Here is a 17,762-nt window from a genome sequence, read left to right as displayed (position 1 = left end):
TGTTGTGCCTTTAGTCCACTATAGGATAGAGCATGTGTCAGCTCTTATGACTTAGGCTAACTTCATTATGAGTGACATAATTCTTTTTTTTAAATTTATTTTTTTATTTTTTCCACAAGGAATACATCCACACGCAAAGTAGTTCCCTTCGGTGCCAGGAACTACCAGGATAATATGTCGTTTTTGCAGGGGGTGGGGGCAAATAAAACCACGCAAATGCTGCTTTTCCGACGTGTTGGTATGTATCTGGGCTTTTTACCACACCCACCTCACTCCCATCACTACCACTCGTTCGTGGGCTTGCCCATCAAAAATCCTTAGACATTGGTAAATGCTTTACGTTCGAGCAAATGTGAGCCCCATTGCATTGCAAATGCTTGTTTTTATTGCTGAGAGTCCCGTAGAGTCTCGATCTCCCCCTCTCTCCCCGTCCCCCCACACACACAGACACACAAACGCGAACCCCCTTGTAGTGTTTAAGAAAAATTAGGGCAAAACAAAAGGAGCACCAGCAAAATGAAAAGACAGATAACCGATGCCAGACTAGGCGCTTTGACAGTGCTTGTTAAACATTCACTGTTAACTGTTTTACACGTGTCGTGCCTCTGGAGTGCTTTCCCTGCATTTAGCAGGATCATTCATTCTCACTTGGATTATAATGAGTGAAGACAAGCAAGCTGTAATATTTAGGTTGGAATTGACAAATTGCTACTTCTTCAAAATAATTTCCTCCATTAATTTAAGAATGTAATGGTACCGTTTCATACGGATCCTGTTGAATTAGAGTTACGAAACAGTGTGATAATGTTTAGGATTTATACCGATACAGCCAATGAAGCTGACAGGCAAGTGAGGGTGATGGGTTGTGTAGAAGAGGTGGTCACTGGAGCCATTGGTTAGATCAGCCATTTTTAAGTGGTATTTTCAGATCGGCAACTGTGGAGCACTGATGCTGTTGTGGCACCGGGGAACTGCAGTCAGTAATGGATGTTTCCTGTCATCTGTTACCATTTTGTGTTTTAGGTTCTGCTTAGCGTATCTGCCTAGTTGCACTGCTGTTATCTGTACAACACATAATCAGCCTCATTCATAGTTGTTGAAAATGAGGTGTTTATGGGGTAAACCTGAGGAAAAGGTCCAGTCGGGTTTCGCAGTCTCTGCTCATTTATAAACCTTGATCGCACTAGAGAATAAGAAGCATTTGCAATGCAACAGGTCTCGCATTTCTCTGAGTTAGATCTATTAGCAGTTGTAAACTCCCAACCAGACTTTTCTTGCCACATTAAATGGAAAAAAGGAGCGCGATCGCGCTGCTACAGTTCACGCGTAGTGAAACCTATCAGCAAAAGTGAAATTATCTACGTAACCGGCAAAAGTGCAATTATCTATGTAACCGGGTTGATGTCATGGAAAGTGCCCGACTTCTGCCAAGCGAGATCGCGCTGCGAAAAGAGAGAAAAAGTAGTCCACAAACCGGACGGAAAACGGTGAGCATCGCATGTTTTTAGTACTTGGTCGCTGCGTTCGAGGAGGGCTAACCACCGGAAAAGGCATGACGTATGCATGCCTTCCACTAATGAAAGCAAGCAGATTTTAACCGGCAAGCCCACGAACCAATGAAAGACACTGACGTGACATGGACGGGGCTCCGAGCCCTTTTCTAACTACTAAAGTGTCTCTCAAGCGAAACGCATCCGCAAGCGCGTTTACGTAGGCTCAACCCTAAAAAAAGCGGGTTATAGGAGCACATTTTTTTATGTGAAAGGTGAGGGCAAAAAAGAGCGTTTTTTACTCTGCTTTATTTTTTATTTTTTTCCTCCTACCTCCTATTTATATTTGGCTGAGGCCTTCTTCAGATGGCAGGGGATGCTACTGAATTTTCCGCCTTGGTTGAAGTATCGGTGTTATGAATAGTTAGTTAGAAATAAGCCGTCCTTCCATAGTTTTCACCAGGGATGTGGAATTTAATAAAATATCTACTTGTCCATGGGACAGGTTGCTTCTTAAATCTACTTGTCCTGTAAAAAAAAAAAAAAAAAATCTACTTATCCCTTTGGTGCCATGTAGTGCCACTACAAATTATGGCAGCAATCCCATTATGTAAGAGCTCTGATAATAGCCTCTCTTATTATTTCAGGGCTAATACTATATAGTAGGGCTCGAATACTAGCAGTCTCAAGCCCTGCTATAGCAATTTCCTCATTTTGTCACCTTTCCACAGATCTCCGTACTGGTGCTGGAGGAAGCAGTAAGCAATAGTTCCTTGGAGTCTGTGCAAACCTACTAACTTGAATGTTTTAAGGATTTTTGCCAGCTCTTCTCTAATCTTTTCCCATAATGAGAAAGGTTGGAAATGTATTCCTCACAAGGGCAGAAGTAGAAGTTCTTCCATGGTTGGTTTAAAAAAAAAAAAAAAAAAAAAGTGGTTGGAGGGAAAGTGAACTTGTAACGTTCAATAGATTTTCGCATGAGCAAATCCACACATGCAGATTTGCATGTGCTAAAATACAGTTCACAAATATTTTCTAAGAGTAATATTTCCTGATCTATTTCTGTAAATTCTTGTGAGTTCATGAAAGTCACTAACTCAGAGACATATACCAGGGGTGCACTTTCTGACTTCCTTTTATGAAATGGACCCATAATTAGGTTTGGCATTAACCAAGACATTTTGTTTGTATTAAAATTCTATTTCTCTAACTGTCTATTGGCTGGCTTTACTGTGAGTAATAGCATTCTGCTCTGCTACAGTGGTGAGGGCCTGGCAGCTCCCACAGTAGTATTACAAAAGCCATGTCAAAACAAGACATGCAGTGAAAAAAACAAAAGACTGACAACCAGTGTTGGATCATTTGGCTTTGACAGTGCTTGTTTATTTTCATGTTTCCCATAATAATGTTGAAAATGGTTACACTGATTTTCCGTTATGAATACGTTTTGGAAACACCTGCATCAACACATTTTACTAAATGATGATTTAAAGAAATAGTACCTTTAATTCAACAGCAATTTTGCAAAGCGTGTTTTTTCCCAACTTGCATTTTTTTCCCCTGAACATTTTATTTTTAAAGCAAAGAATCTTCAATCTTGCTTACAATCTTCTGCAAACATTTGCATCTAATCAGAGAGCATTCTGAGAGTGTTATACATGGCCTCATATTGTTAAACTTTTCAAGCATGGGTACACTTTTTTTTTTTTTTTTTTTTTACTGGAACCACCGTCATTGATTCAGTGTGACCTTACAGCGTTTATTTAGAGCGCTCACCCTAAGAGTAAAGTCTTTGCATTAATGAACCATAAATACAAGTTCGAACACCATTAATATTTGGACACAAATATTACCTCAACTGCAGAGAATTACGTTCCTTGTCAACAGGCAGCCAAAGGGGTTGTGCTGCAGGGGGATGGGCCTACGTGTTTCTGAGACAGAATAAACATGAAAACTTCCTGTACTTGACCCCAAACAATATGTCCTTGGCGTTGGGCTATAGGAATTCCACAGCCCTGTTTCTCTAGTAAACTAGCTGCAGTGCAGACGAGGGAGTTCATTTAGTGATTCCAATCCCCAAAAATGCATAAAAATGTGTGTCTTACCAGGTCAGAGACAGTGACTGCACTGATCATACTGCCTCTCACCAACTCTGCCTCTCACCTCAGAAAATGATGGCCCAACAGGAAGCCAGGAGGCAACACTGCTTGGGAGAGCCAAAGGGGCAAAAAACAGAAATGACAGCGCATGTCTATGCGGCCAATGAACATGTTAGAAAATATAACTTTACTCAAAGGTGTAGTTTTATATAAATTTGGTGCATGAGCGGACAATGTGTGAAAAAGTACTTCAATAAGCATAAAGTATAAATTATGCTGAATGTGTTTAAAAGACCCCGGTATTTTCATGTTTCTGTTTCTGAACCCAGATGCCAGTTCTTTCATGCTTTGGTTCCCGAGACAGTTTTTCGGAATCTTAAATATGTGAAAAACAAATGTTCTATTTGGCCCGGGAGCCTTTTTACACTGCCCTTTTTTCACGGTTCTTTGGAAGCTGTGAGTGAGCTTGATTGCAACACAACAACTTTGGGGGGGGGGGAGGGAGGAAGTTCCCAGTATTTCGTCGCGAGAGGAGCGGTAAAGCTCATCTTTTATAAACCCATTGACTGGAAGTCTTGTTCTCAAAGCTAATCTTCTTTATGACTAGTCCAATCTCAATCGATTTGATTTTCAGAAATGCTTTTCTCTCTAAGAAAGTTGTGTACTAGGGTGACCAACTGCATGAGAGGCGAACTGTGGGCAGAGACTAAACATTCAGGGCAAAGGGTCCACATTCAGGACAGAGGGTCCCTTTTACGTATACTTCTGTGTAATTCACAGAATAATATAACAGTAAGCAAATAGACCTCAGACACAAGTGCAAGTCGATTTATGTACTTTGGCTTGTATAATGCACAGCAGAATTGAGCATTTTATATAACTGTACTTATTTATAGGTTAAAAACTGGAAAATATTTGCAAAATTTGTTTCTGACATAAGCGATGGTTGCTGCACGAGTCGCTACTTACCCTGAATGACAGTACCAGAAGGAGTGCTCTGTTGCTAAACATGGATTTACTGCTCATAGGTAGTAATAGTCCAGAGACGGGGAGGGAGAGAAATGTAGAATACGTGGTTACAGCATACTTGAGGGAGGTAGTGTGTAGAATACCAAGCCCTCTTTGAGTAAGTGTAGAATACAATATGTTCACCAACAATGATGCAAGGCAATTTACACTGTAAACCCTAGAAAAATGGCTGAGTAGTAGAGAAGGAACAGAGACAACGGTCTGAAATATGAAAAACCCCACACATACAATCAGCAGTCAACATATACAAGACACATGCCAAACCGGTCACCACCTTATGCTCTGGACCCAAACACCATAGTTCACCATCACATATAGCACATCCACTACTAGTTGCAGAACAGTGATCCGTCACCCATAGCTCATCGAAATTTTACCTGAGACATACTTCACCATAATCCTCAAAACCTTTCACAAGGACAATGCAGTCGGTGGTAGTCGTTCATTTCCTCTTTCATGTTTTCTGGCCTTAAAATGTTGAAAAAGTCTTAAATAAAATCTACCTTCTTATCTAGTGCAGCTGCGAAACCTACTAAACCTCATATGGGAGCCCTTTACAGGGAAGGGAAGTGATCTGACTGGCTTGTATAGCGCTAGGCAAACAAGCCTATAATCATTTGGCAGCATAGTATTATCTTGCCATTGTCAAGGCCACAGGCTTGTCAGACACTCTTGGATTGTACCAAGACCACAGTGAATTTCAGACTACCTCTAGTGTTTCGCATAGACCTTCCTGGTATTTATATGAGTAGCAGTATAGTTCTTTATAACATATTCCACCCCAGAACTCCTTTTCCGCTGGCAAATACAGTAAGCTTGTGCTCATGTAATACTGACGCTCACCAGAGAGTGACATCACATACCCTATGACTTTCATAACATCACAAGAAGTGACATCGTATGACTGACCCTGATTTTTTTTTTTTCATCTTCAGGGAAGGCATGAAATTGACATTGCAGAAGTTCCTAGTAATTGCATGATTAGTATAACACAGACAAGTATTTATTTTAGATTCTACCTTATATTACAGTGCTTACTATATCTTTGAAAGTTCTGGGGCTTAATACTTGTGCATTTTAAAGCAAAACGTTCACATAAATTTGCTAACATGTCACTGGCGCTGAAAGGGCACCCATTAAATATTCAAATCTTTTCATGGTGTCCCAGCCCCATGAAACCTGATATCCTCAAGGAGTTAACCCTATTTTTTTTCAAAATGTTGTGTGGGTGCCCATGTATATCCAAAATTACCTCCACTGTGCCAGGGCCAGCATTTGATCATTGGTGCCTCCTTATGTTAAAATATGCCAATGCCAGAATTTTGCAGTTTGTTTTCTAAGTGTCCACATGCCAAACTTTCCGCAAGTATGCAAGTATTTTTCTAAGGGGGTCATATATGCCATGAAATACCCCCATGGACCAGTACCAGTGTTTTACACGTGTGTCTATCATGCTAAGAATTGCTGCAAATATGCCAGCATCAGTATTTTGACCTGGATATATCTATAAGACCATAGTTACCTGCACAATGCCAAGCCAACCACAAACTTGCAAGCTTTACCCCAAATTCTTCCTCACATTAACCCATTCATACTCATTCTCATTCTTTCATTCATTTTCACTCACATTCTTACACCCCGTTACACTCATTCCTATTTATTCACTGTAGCTCACTCATTCTCACCCACTCATACTTACTGATACTCAGGCCCAGCTTTACTAACACTTTTCGCTGGGTTTGTGCCACTTTTGTGACACAAACACAGCTCAAAGTATTAGGGTAGGATTTACTATTCAACACAAATCCTGGTTTGTGTTTGATACTATCACAAAGTAACACAAAATTGTGATATGCCATGTTTTGCTGTGTTCCATGGATAGTACATGGGTGTTCCCATGCAACCCCCCATGGGTTTTGATGCAAATCCCTATCTACAAACATTTTTACGCAGGAATTTATACTAACATCTTAGCTAACTCTAGGCAGGAGTAATGAGGAGGAATGTTTAAATTTGTCCTCCTTTTTCCAACTTTGCTAATGTGTTTTGTACAGCACACAAACAAAGTGGGGAAATCATTAAAGCATAGTTTTTGTACTAGGGGGGACTGCTTCCATTACAAAGCCGATGCTTCAGAGAGAGTACATACCTTGTGCATAATGGCGCAAGGATGGGTGCATTGGGCATCCCTGCCAAAAGTGCACCTGCACAAATGGAGAGACAAAATGTAGATATGGTGCATTTTTTTTCTCTCTCCATTTTATGCAAGGCAGTGCAGCAACTTTGCTACAGCATTGTCTCGCATCAAAGAATGGTAAATCTGGGTCTCAGTCCCACACAAGTCTACTGGCTTACTGTCACTGACTCTCACTCACTTTCACTCACAAGCACGTTCTTACACATAGACACATGCTCACACACACTCTCTCACATAAACACATGCAAGCACACACACAATATACATTTCAAACTATTGTTACTTCAGCTGCCTTTTTATTGCCCTGATAATAAATAATAAAATATAATTTACTATTAGTATAATAAAAAAGGACAAAAAATTAGAAATGTGGAGGTACCCAATGTTTTGGCACTGATTTTGCCACTTCTGAGGCCAGGGCTCGCAAAGGCAGGGCCAGGGGTTGCACGAGGGAAGCCATGAGTTGCAGCACCGACCCCTGGTGACACCTAAAGGACGTCCATGCTCACTACATCCTGTATTTCATTTTTTCTTTCCAGCAGACTTATTGCTCCTCGGTATGTGATTTATACATTGTGAGAAACAAGTAAGTTGCCTTTCCCAGGCAAACTATAAAACAGACTTTGGCAAAGCCAATAGGTCTGCCTTTTTGTTACAGATATTGTTTGCTAATAGTTGGGTGTCTTAGTGTGTCCCAGAAAAAAAGATCTCAAATGAACAGATAACAACATGGATGCGCAAAGTGGACTCTTTTGTTGAACAGTTGCATTAGCGGAGCTAAACTGTACTGTAAAAAATTAAGTGTTATGACCCAGAAGTTAAAGTTTGTGTTATAAATGTTGACCTTCAAAAGGGGCACACAGCAAAATATTATGTATTACATACTTTTAACAAATATCCAGTATTTTCATTGCACCTTTAAAAAGCCTATTTGCATGCACGTTTGTGCTGTATGAGCAATAAAATCTATAAATGTAACATGTTATCATGACATCAAAATGAATGTGCAAGAATGATAAGTGATTACCACTAGGATGTAATGAGAGGCTAAGGAATCCAAACAGCAAACCCCTCCTACAACAATCATAGGCAAAGCCAGTAGGTCTCACTTTGGGACACATTGGCTTTGCCAGTTGCGCTTGGGGCTGTTGAGCATCAGGACAGTGTGCAGCATCATCAACCACCAAAACGGAGAAAAAAAAAAATGCTGTGGCGCATGTGTCAAAACTAATGACAAGCCAGAAAAATGATGAGGATGCCTTTTGCTTTGTGTTTACCGAACAAGACAGCTTTCGGATAGGTACATAAATTATTATTTTTTTTTTTTTTGTATTTTTAAATGTGAAAGCACCAGTTAAAAAATATAAGCACAGTGGGTCTTGGGGCAGTGATGCAGGGTTATGGAGGTGTGGGTGGGGAGAAGAAGAGGGAAAGAACATGGAGGGTGAGCGGAGCACAACTGCTATAGCTCGCTGAAGAGAGATCAGCACAGAGTCGGATGGGGAAACGCGGACAAGAGCAGCGCAGTATGGAGAGTGGGAGGGAAGCACACAGGAGGGAGAGGAGCATACAAAGGGAGACAACAAGAGAAACTCACCTGTGGAGTGCAAAAAAAAAAAAATTGCAGAGCAGGAAAGGATACAGACAAGTAGCCACATGGCATTTGGGAGAGGGGAGCACATGAGGTAGAGAGCTGGAAAACACATGCAGTCTTGTGGAGTGCTTAAGCAAAAAAAAAAGTTTCTTGAAAGTGAGCAGTGGAAGGACATAAGTAAAGAAGCAAATGAGTGACAATAATGGCAACCAGTGATAAACAATGGGTGTGCTTAAGGTCTGGTTAGCTGACGATTGATGTTTTCCATGTAGACAGCTTGTATTGTCTGGTTGGCTCGACCTAAGAAGCCATAAATCAGCAATTAACTGTCAGCAAAGTGAAATTATCAAAACAACACACTGGGTTTCAGCCTACATGTCACATCTACAGTCTAACACAAGCACCACTTGATACCTCCATCGCCAAAAACAAATCCGAACACAAACGTAGTGACAATTTATGAAAATACTGAAAGGCTGGTGGCTGAGGGAAGCTGACCAAAAGGCCATTCTCTCTCTGCCCTAGTTTCTAAAGTATTGATAACATGAGATCTTCCAGACACCTCAAAATCTCAGTAGGAAGCCCTACGTAGCGTGGAAAGCAGCTGCAGTGGGCTAGAGTGTTTTGGATGGTTTATTTGTAGTCAACGAAACATTTACCAAGAAAACATTTTTAAGAGTGTTTGCATGAAAGCAGGTTCTTGTATTCCCACATGTACTGCTAAGGGGTCATTGACCACGGATTAGCCATCCCTTCCACTTCTCGCATATTGACTCATCTCACACAAGAGCCGTATTGCTTTTTAGTTTATTTAATGGTTCTTTTACAGTACCGCGTTAACATCCATTTATGTTGGCGTTGATCTAGTTATCTGCGTGGTCTTTTAAACTGTAAAAAAGTAGTAATTTGTTTTAAAATTCGTTGCCTCCATTAAAGATTTTAAATCTATTTTACCCTGGTTATGAACAAGATAAACTTGTATCCACGCACAACCTCTATACGAGTACAGTTCCTGTTCAACGCACGGTCGCTTCTCTCTGTAATCCTACGACAAGCCCTGCTGGCTTTGTCCATGCTAATATGTTAGAAGCATGTGTATATGTTTGGGAGCTCGGTGTCTGTATTTTTTTTTTTTTTTTTTTTTTTAGGTCATGCGCAGCTGCTCGCTGCTTTCGGACGTGTTGTTATATGTGTGTGGGCTTTAACCACACCCACCTCACACCCATCACTTTCATTCGTTCCTGAGCTCGCCTTTTTAAAAATCCCTTGATGTTGTCCCACCTTGAGCCTGGTTTGTTAACGCCTTGCAGACTGATCCTGTTACATGGCTTATTGCACGATCGCCCATACACTTTTGTGCAGTTGAACTAATTTTCTCTTCCCCGTCGCGTTCCATGGCAATTTCTAGTTTCACGCACTGCAAAAGCTCGTGGAGGTATTGCAGTTGATTATTTCCAGCTTTATTTATGTCTGTGAGCATGACGGTGTTGTGTATGTCTCTTTTCGACTCCGTGTGTATGTGTGGTGAGTGTATAAATGTATTCGAGTTTGTTCTGATGTACTCCCAAAAGTAACTCCGTATTCGCAAATCGGAAGTGGCGTGGAAGGACGGAAGTGTCGTAGTAGAAGCTGCTCCTTTAAGTAAACCTGGCGCCATCACCTGTTTCTGCCGCTGTGAGCACAGGGGGCGATCCTTTGGGGGCATTTTTGTATTCCTGATTATGTTGTAACCAACATAGCACTGCACGTACCATGATATATCAAAGCAGGACTGGATGAGTTTCTGGCTTCTGCAGTGAGACATGCTGGCAAAGAGACTGTTCTACAACTGGGAAACGGACAGGATTAAAGTTCCTATTGCTGGATTGTGTAGTGTGGTATATTGAGAATGAATACAAATCCCACAATAAAACAATTTTTGCCCCGCGCACTAGCGCATGCGCTCTTGTTTATTAGATGTTGGTGAGCAGACTGTGGAGATTACAATCTAAAATGGCAGGGTGAGATGATCTGAAAGGATTTGTTTGTGTTTTACTTGAATTAAGTATGCATCACAGTCCCTTTTTTTTTTTTTTTTTTTTTTTTTTTTTTTAAGGATGTTTAAATTGTACTGTGGGTCTTCTTAGGTTGCTCTTGTTGCTCTGTATTAGTTCAGGGGAGTTTACTCACAGTAACCCTTTATTAAATAACAGATGATTTAGTCTGTCGTATTTTTTTCAAGGGATTACTTTACTACATTTCAGACTACAGCAAGTAATTGCCCATATTACGGTCCTTTATATTACATTGCGGAAGCAATTTACTCCATGGAGATCACCGCCCGAGAATAAAGAAAGTTACTGTGACTACTTTATCTCTGCATTTCATTACAGATTGAGATTACTTTGATTTCTGTAGCATGCCATATACGACAAGAGATTATTATGATTACTTTGCAGCATTCGAGATTACAGAAGGATTGTCCAATTTACATTGTTCCTTCTTTGTTTTACACTGCAAAACGTGATTGTTCTGATTTAGAGTTCCTCAGTAGGTTAAAAAGTTACAATCTGGACTGTTTTGGGGGCCAGAAGACCCGCAGGGGCAAGTGGTCTGCAGCTGTGTTTGCGTCTGCTGAAGGTAAATGTAAGCCTGTTAGTTATGTGCAGGGCCATTGGAATTATGTGGCAGAGAGGACCAAATTATGGTTATGGTTAATGTTAATGTTGTATACTCCGTTTCTGAGAAAGTATTCCGCGAGTCTCCCGGTGAACTTGGAAGTCCCTTCTGTGGTTGCAGTGGAGTTTTAAACGTTGTGTGGTTTCCTGTGCATGGAATGGAAAGGTTTCCTAATCCGTCCGCATTTAGTATCTCGTAGCTTTTTGCCCTGACTTGCCTAGTGGGAATTAGCCGTCTGCAGGGTTGTCTGATTCCTAATAGTAATGTTCTTTCAAGAGTTCTGTTTAAGGTAAGCCGTTCAGTCTTTGATGCAGAAAGAGACCCTTTGTGGTAGACTGCATGTGCTGGCAGGCACGCCTCCCGTGTGCAACGGATGGTCTCGGATCTTGTCCTTGGCTCTCAGGATGTTGATCTAGGTTATATATATTTTTTTTTAATATATTTTTTTGGATTGTTTGAACCGTTTTTATCTGCGCATCAAGACGATTGTCTGGAATAGTATGTTATTGTTGTTTTTAAAGTGCACTGCTAACACTTGCGCATCATAAAGTACGTTTCCGATTTTGCAGAAGGCTCTCTAGAGCTTAATTGCCATGAGAAGGTCAGAAGCGCGCTATTTACGCCCGGTTTCTGGACTCCTCCTGGTGCACACTTGAACAGGTGTTAGTTGTAGTTTAGACAAAATTGGAAAAATTGGTAGTGTGTACGGCTTGAACAAAATGGTAAGCTGCATGAGCATTGCAGAGAATGTGAATAGATACAGCCGAACATGAAACTGGGGGAATTTTACCTCTTCCCGTCATGTTTTTAGGCAGATTGAAAATCGACAATTCGTTCCATGTATCCCTGCTGTCCCTCTTGTGACTTCATTTCACTGGTCTATCTCAGTGTCAAACATCTTTTTATGACTCAGTATCTTATTGTATTTATATAGTGTTTGATATCTGTAATCGCCAGGCATATTTACTTTATTTAGGATGGTTGGGGAACTGCTTAGTGGTTGCTTAATGGAATTGTGTAAAATCAGTAGTTCCTCTGGTTGCCACGGGCTAGTAGTTCCAGTTGATGCTTTGCTGGCTGGATGGGAATCTTGTTCGTGGTCTGAGCATAATAAACTAATGAAATCGTTGACTTCGCTGGGTGATTCCTTGTGCAGCAGTTAACAAGTGCAGCCTTGTTTATAGCTAAGGCTGGGATGTCAATACAAAAAGCTAAGGCTGCTTTGACATGTTGTATCATTAAGTTTCGTTTTGATTTAAGTTCTTGATCTACCCCTGACGTCTAGGATTGGATGAGGTTGAAGTAAGAATTCCGTTAGTAAAGGACATTCACTGAAGGTACCATGTCACAAAGTTGATTGTTGTATGTGTATTACTGCATAGTAATTTCCATTCCATATAGAAGTTGAATTACAGGCAGACAAAAATCGATTCAAGAGAAACCCTCAAGCTACTATAAGTACGTGTATCTGGAGGCTTTCATTTGGACAAACTGCTATCTTTCACCAAGAAATAGCCTAAACTGTTTCAGAATGATGGAGCCATTTGACTCCCGCCTCTAATGGTGAACATCTATTAAAACTAAGGTGTTGAGATTTAGATTATCTCAATGCTTGTTGACCACTATCTATCTAGCCATTAGTTTGGGACATCTGCCAAAACCTTCTATTTCCTGTGATGCAAACTTTGGGGATTCACATTGACGCAAAGCTCTTCTTACATCCAATTTTAAAATCACAATGGAAATAGTCATTTGCAATATGGCTTATTTGTAGGCTATTTGACCTTCTTTACCACCAGCACAAAATGACGCCATTTTCATTTCAACCTCTGATTGGTCCAGAAGAATGTACATCGACCTTCGGAAATATTGTCTCACGGGACTTAAGCATCTTCAGAATTTAGAAGCTTTTTCTGTCTTTTATGTAGTTGCTGCAGATTAGGTTTCTGTCACCGTTTAGTCCCTCTATGGGCTTTCAATCTGTTACTACATTAGTGTTATATTTTTATGAATGGCTTATGGAGTTTTCAGTTGAATAGGAATCGGAACTCTTTAAATTAAACCACATATTCCTTGAAAAACTTCAACCGTTTTGCAACCCTGTGTTGAAGATTTAAAAAACAGGTTTGTGGGTGAGCTACTGTTCAGGTTTTGCCTTTATGGGCTAGCCTCCCTCTTGACCTGCAAATGACGGAGCATCATCTTCTATTTCAACGGAGTGCTAATTGGTTGCCTTCAATTGTGCATTTACAGTATTTGGAGAAAGTTACACTTTAGTCCAAATATATTATCTGGTAGAGACTTCTAGCTACTGATTCCTCATTTTAGAATAATTCCCAGGCATCAAACTGGATTCTGAAAATTTTCATAAGCAGTCCCCCAGCGCACCAGAAGGTGACATCATTCAGCTCTGTGTGTCATTGTCTGTCCCAGAACTGACATGCGTGGTGCCAATATAGGCACCACCCCAGCACACTGATGTCAGTTCTTTTCTTTCTGTATCAGTCAGCGCAGATCTGGAGAAGAGCTACCTCCAGTAGCTTTTTGGCTCTCAATTTTTTTGACACTTTTGTTGAAGGTTTTTCTGACTTTGCCTCCTGGTGTGAAGGATGTCCACCAGAAGTGCAGGTTTTAAGCCATCTGGCGCCTGTCATCAACAGATGTCTATGATGGACCTACATTTGGCTCGTCTATGGTGTCTTGAGCGAGACCAAGTCACGTGATAAATGCTATGCACCTTAAGAAGTTGATGGAGCTCCTCGCCAACTGACTTCAATCGACTCCGAGGCTCTTCAGATCTTGGCTGCGAAGAAGTTCCTGTGATCGATCACAAAGGTGGACCAGATGATCGTCATCCCACTCCAAGAACTGGGTAAGTCTCACAAGAAGAAGTTATCGAAGAGGTCTTCGACTTCATCGTGCGAGTCTTCAGACAAGTCGCAGGGCTATTGGCACTCAAGACCCAGCTGTGTGGTGGACCCTTTGCCTGGGCTATCTTGGCACCTTCCTGAATTTCTGGGCACCAGAGCAACACCCACCCAACTTAGGGAATTTTATGAGTCCACGTACCTCATTTTGGGGTAGCACAACACTTCTCGAGCTCCCTCGGTTCCCACAGGTTTGGGAGGGGCCCTGTAGTGAAATGTGTGTTTTTGACCACTGACTTTGTGTTGCACCACTTCGCACCTGGAATTAGCTGCCTAGTGTTCACCAATTGCAGATTACATTTTGTATTCAGTTTAACTGCCTATTGACTTTATCGTAGCGTTAGACACTTCCGTGTTAAAGGCTGCACATTGTAAACTGTGCTTGTTTTCATATTCTTTTTCACTGAAGAGCTAGGACATATTATGGAGGAGGTAGGCAGTCCGCATGATGAGAATGTACCAGACTGATGTTTTTGTAGTGCAATTAGGGAACGGTTTGACCTTGAGAGAGACAATTTGGGAAACTGGCCAGTTCCAACCTGTTTCTTTCAACTCTGACCTACATTAGCCAGCATGTTTGAATATTTATTTTTTATGGGAGGGGTTTTTCCAGAAAGCCCTTCTCAGTTTCTTTAAGATATAAAAAGGTGGCCCTGCTCAGTAGCGGTGGAATTTCTGAGACCTCGGTCAGGATTGGACGTCAAATGCCTGACATCTGTCCCGTGAGGGTGGACATCTCTTTCTCACAGTTGAACAGGGTCATCTTCTTTCTGGCATGAGAAAGATGAAGCATCTGACAGGCCCTACGGTGATGAAGTTTTACTTCATTCTTTCCTTTGCATAATCATAACTACATATATTTGCTGTGTACATTGCAGTTGAGAATCATTTTGGTATATTTTCCTTTCATTGCTGTGACTATTTTTAAACGTGTGCTTTCAATCTACTTAACTCCTTTTTAGGAACCTCATGGTGAAATAATAATAGTCTTTTTTGAATGGAGAAGTGCATTCCAGAGATTTTTGTCAGCTCGGTCATTAGGGAAAGCAAAACAGGCCCCTACTGGTCTTTCACTGGCAGGTTCACCAGTCGGCCCCTAAGGATCCATTGATGGATCCAGAGTGGCGCCAGTCGAGCAACATTCCGAAAGCGCCCACTCCAGTGCAGACGTCAGTGGCACCACCAACACCCAGTGATAGCACTGCCCTCATCTTCATTCTCTACTCCAATATAGAGCCGGGCGGGCGTCGTCAGACACTGACTGGGGGCAGACTCTCCATATCTGAGTCAGTGCCTTATTCATACAACAAGTCTGGATTGTGTGATGATTGGGAGAGATCTGCGGACCCTTATGGATACCAGTTAGAAGATTCTTATAATGAGAATCTGGCAGGTGCCTGTGGACTGGACACCTCCCCAAACACTGGCATGGTCTCTCCCCTATCATAGCTACGAAGGAGGGTGCCTCATTTAAAATGGTGGTGCGATGGGCAGCTGAAGTTCTAGACCTTAGTGTCAGTCAAGATGAATGTCTTGGCGGGGGTGCTTCAGCTAGGAGTTGTCCCCACTGAACAGTTACTCCCATTGAATTAAGCTTTTACCAACGTCCTATTCAGGGCATGGTCTAAGCTCTATTCAGGGGCTCCTTGGCATATCACAAAAGCCGACCGCTATCACTCCATCCCAGGGGCCCTAGATTCGCAACCACTACTTCTGATAGGGAATCCAAAAAGCAGGCTACCTTTGGAAAGAGAATGTTCTCTTCTGCTGGACTAGCACTGCTGTCCGTGAACAACATGTGCTTTTTGGGCTGATATACCCATATCCACCTGAGACATTATTGCACAAGTGCTGCCTATGGTCTCAGAGGAGTCCCCAGTCATACTCTTTCTAGGAACTGCTGATGGGAGGGATGTAGCCAAGTTTGCCATACACTATGGACTGGATATGACTGACTCGCTGCGTAGAGCGACTTCATCATCAGTGGCCCTTTGACATCATGCCTGGTTGAGAACCAGTGGTTTTTCTGGGGATGTCCATCCTCGCTAATGGACATGCCCTTTGATGGCTTTGAGCTGTTTGGATAGAAGGCGGACTCTGTGCTAGGGTGCTTTAAGGACAGCACAGCTACGGCCAGGACTTTGGGCTTTTCCATGGCCCCTGAACAACCCCAGTCCGCCATACGCCTGTTTCTGCTCAACTTTGTCATGGTAGAGTATGCGGTTCCCACAGACCAAGGGGAGTCAGACAGCAATAGGTTGAGAACCAATGGCTTTTCAGGGGATGTCCAAGCCTCGCTTATGGACATGCCCTTTGAACACCGTGCCCACCCCACCCCACCCCACCCACCACAAGCAGCAGTTGCACTCTCCAAACCCCTTTAATATCCGCTTCAGCCATCACATGTGTGGCAGGATGCGCCATCTCCTGTACCACAGGAGGTCAAGTAATATCTGACCATTGGGTTTTGCAGCTTGCCCAAAGGGCATCAGAAGTAGGTTGTAGTTGGTAATCCCGTTACATTTTGGTCCCCAAGAAGGACAGATGCCTTTGTCCTATTCTAGACATGTGCCTTTGTCCTATTCTAGACATGTGCCTTTGTCCTATTCTAGACATGTGCCTTTGTCCTATTCTAGACATGTGCCTTCTCAATCTCTTCCTTAAAAAGGAGAAATTTAAAGTGCTCTCACTTGTGCAAGTCCTGCCTGCTGTGGATCCAGGCGACTGGATGCTATTGCTGGACTTACAGGAGGCTTATTTTCGCATCCCTATCCTGCCTGCCCATTGGTCTTACCTGCGGTTCACAGTCAGTCAAGAGCACTTTCAGTTTTCTGTGTTCCCCTTCAGCATTAACAACGCCTTTTTGGTCTTCACGGAAGTGATGGCGGTGGTTGCAGCTTATCTGCGGAGGTCTGGAATGCTAATCTTTACCTACCTCGACAATTGACTGTCAAAGGCAGGCTCACCCCAGGCTGTCATCTCCCACCTTTGTACTACGGCAAACCTTATGAAGTTGCTGGGGTTCTCTATCAGCATGTCAAAGTCACATCTGACTCCTTAGATACCACCCTTTCATTGGAGCTGTTCTAGACACTGCAGTTTCGGGCCTATCCTCCTCAGCAGCGAGTCCAGGCTACGCTACCTATGTCTCTGCCTCTATTCTGGATTTTGGTGAGACTGACCCGGAAGCTGTTGGGCCTCATGGCCTCCTGCATCCTTCTTATGACGAATGCCCATTGACATATAGGGGCTCTACAGTGGGAACTGTAGTTCCAGTGGGCACAGCATCAGGGGACTCTCTCTGATATGGTCCAGACCTTGGTTGTAACTGCGAAAGACATACAGTGGTGGCTAATAAACTGCATTGAGGTCAGTAGACACCTCTCCCTTCCCCCAACCAGAACTGACTAATGACAGATGCATCACTTCTGGGTTGGGGTGGCCATCTGTGAGAGGTGGAGATCAGAAGACTGGTCTCCTGCAACACCTATACTCCACATCAGCCTGTTGGAGCTCCGAGTGATCTGGTTGGCAGTGAAGGCCTTTCTTTCTTCAGTCAAGGGAAGGCTGGTTCAGGTGTTCACGGACAACATCACTGCCATGTGGTATTGCAACCAACTGGGCGGAGTGGGTTTGTGGACACTTTAAGAGGCACTGCACCTCTGGACATGGTTGGAACGTCAGGACATATTTCTGGTGGTTCAACACCTGGTGGGCTTTCAGTGCCACTGCGGCAAACTCCGACATCTATGCCTAAAGGATCACAAA

General features: G+C 42.5%; 1 protein-coding gene across 1 annotated transcript in view; it reads left to right on the top strand.

The window, feature by feature from the left end:
• The window catches only part of CYTH2 (cytohesin 2), a 194,748-nt gene that overhangs the window by 72,163 nt on the left and 104,823 nt on the right, over positions 1-17,762 (top strand). The gene's annotated exons all lie outside the window — the stretch shown is intronic.

The sequence above is a fragment of the Pleurodeles waltl genome, chromosome 7 (assembly GCF_031143425.1).
Source record: "Pleurodeles waltl isolate 20211129_DDA chromosome 7, aPleWal1.hap1.20221129, whole genome shotgun sequence".
Taxonomy (NCBI): Eukaryota; Metazoa; Chordata; class Amphibia; order Caudata; family Salamandridae; genus Pleurodeles; species Pleurodeles waltl.
The sequence above is the reverse complement of the archived record's forward strand: the minus strand, read 5'-3'. Positions and strand labels throughout refer to the sequence as shown.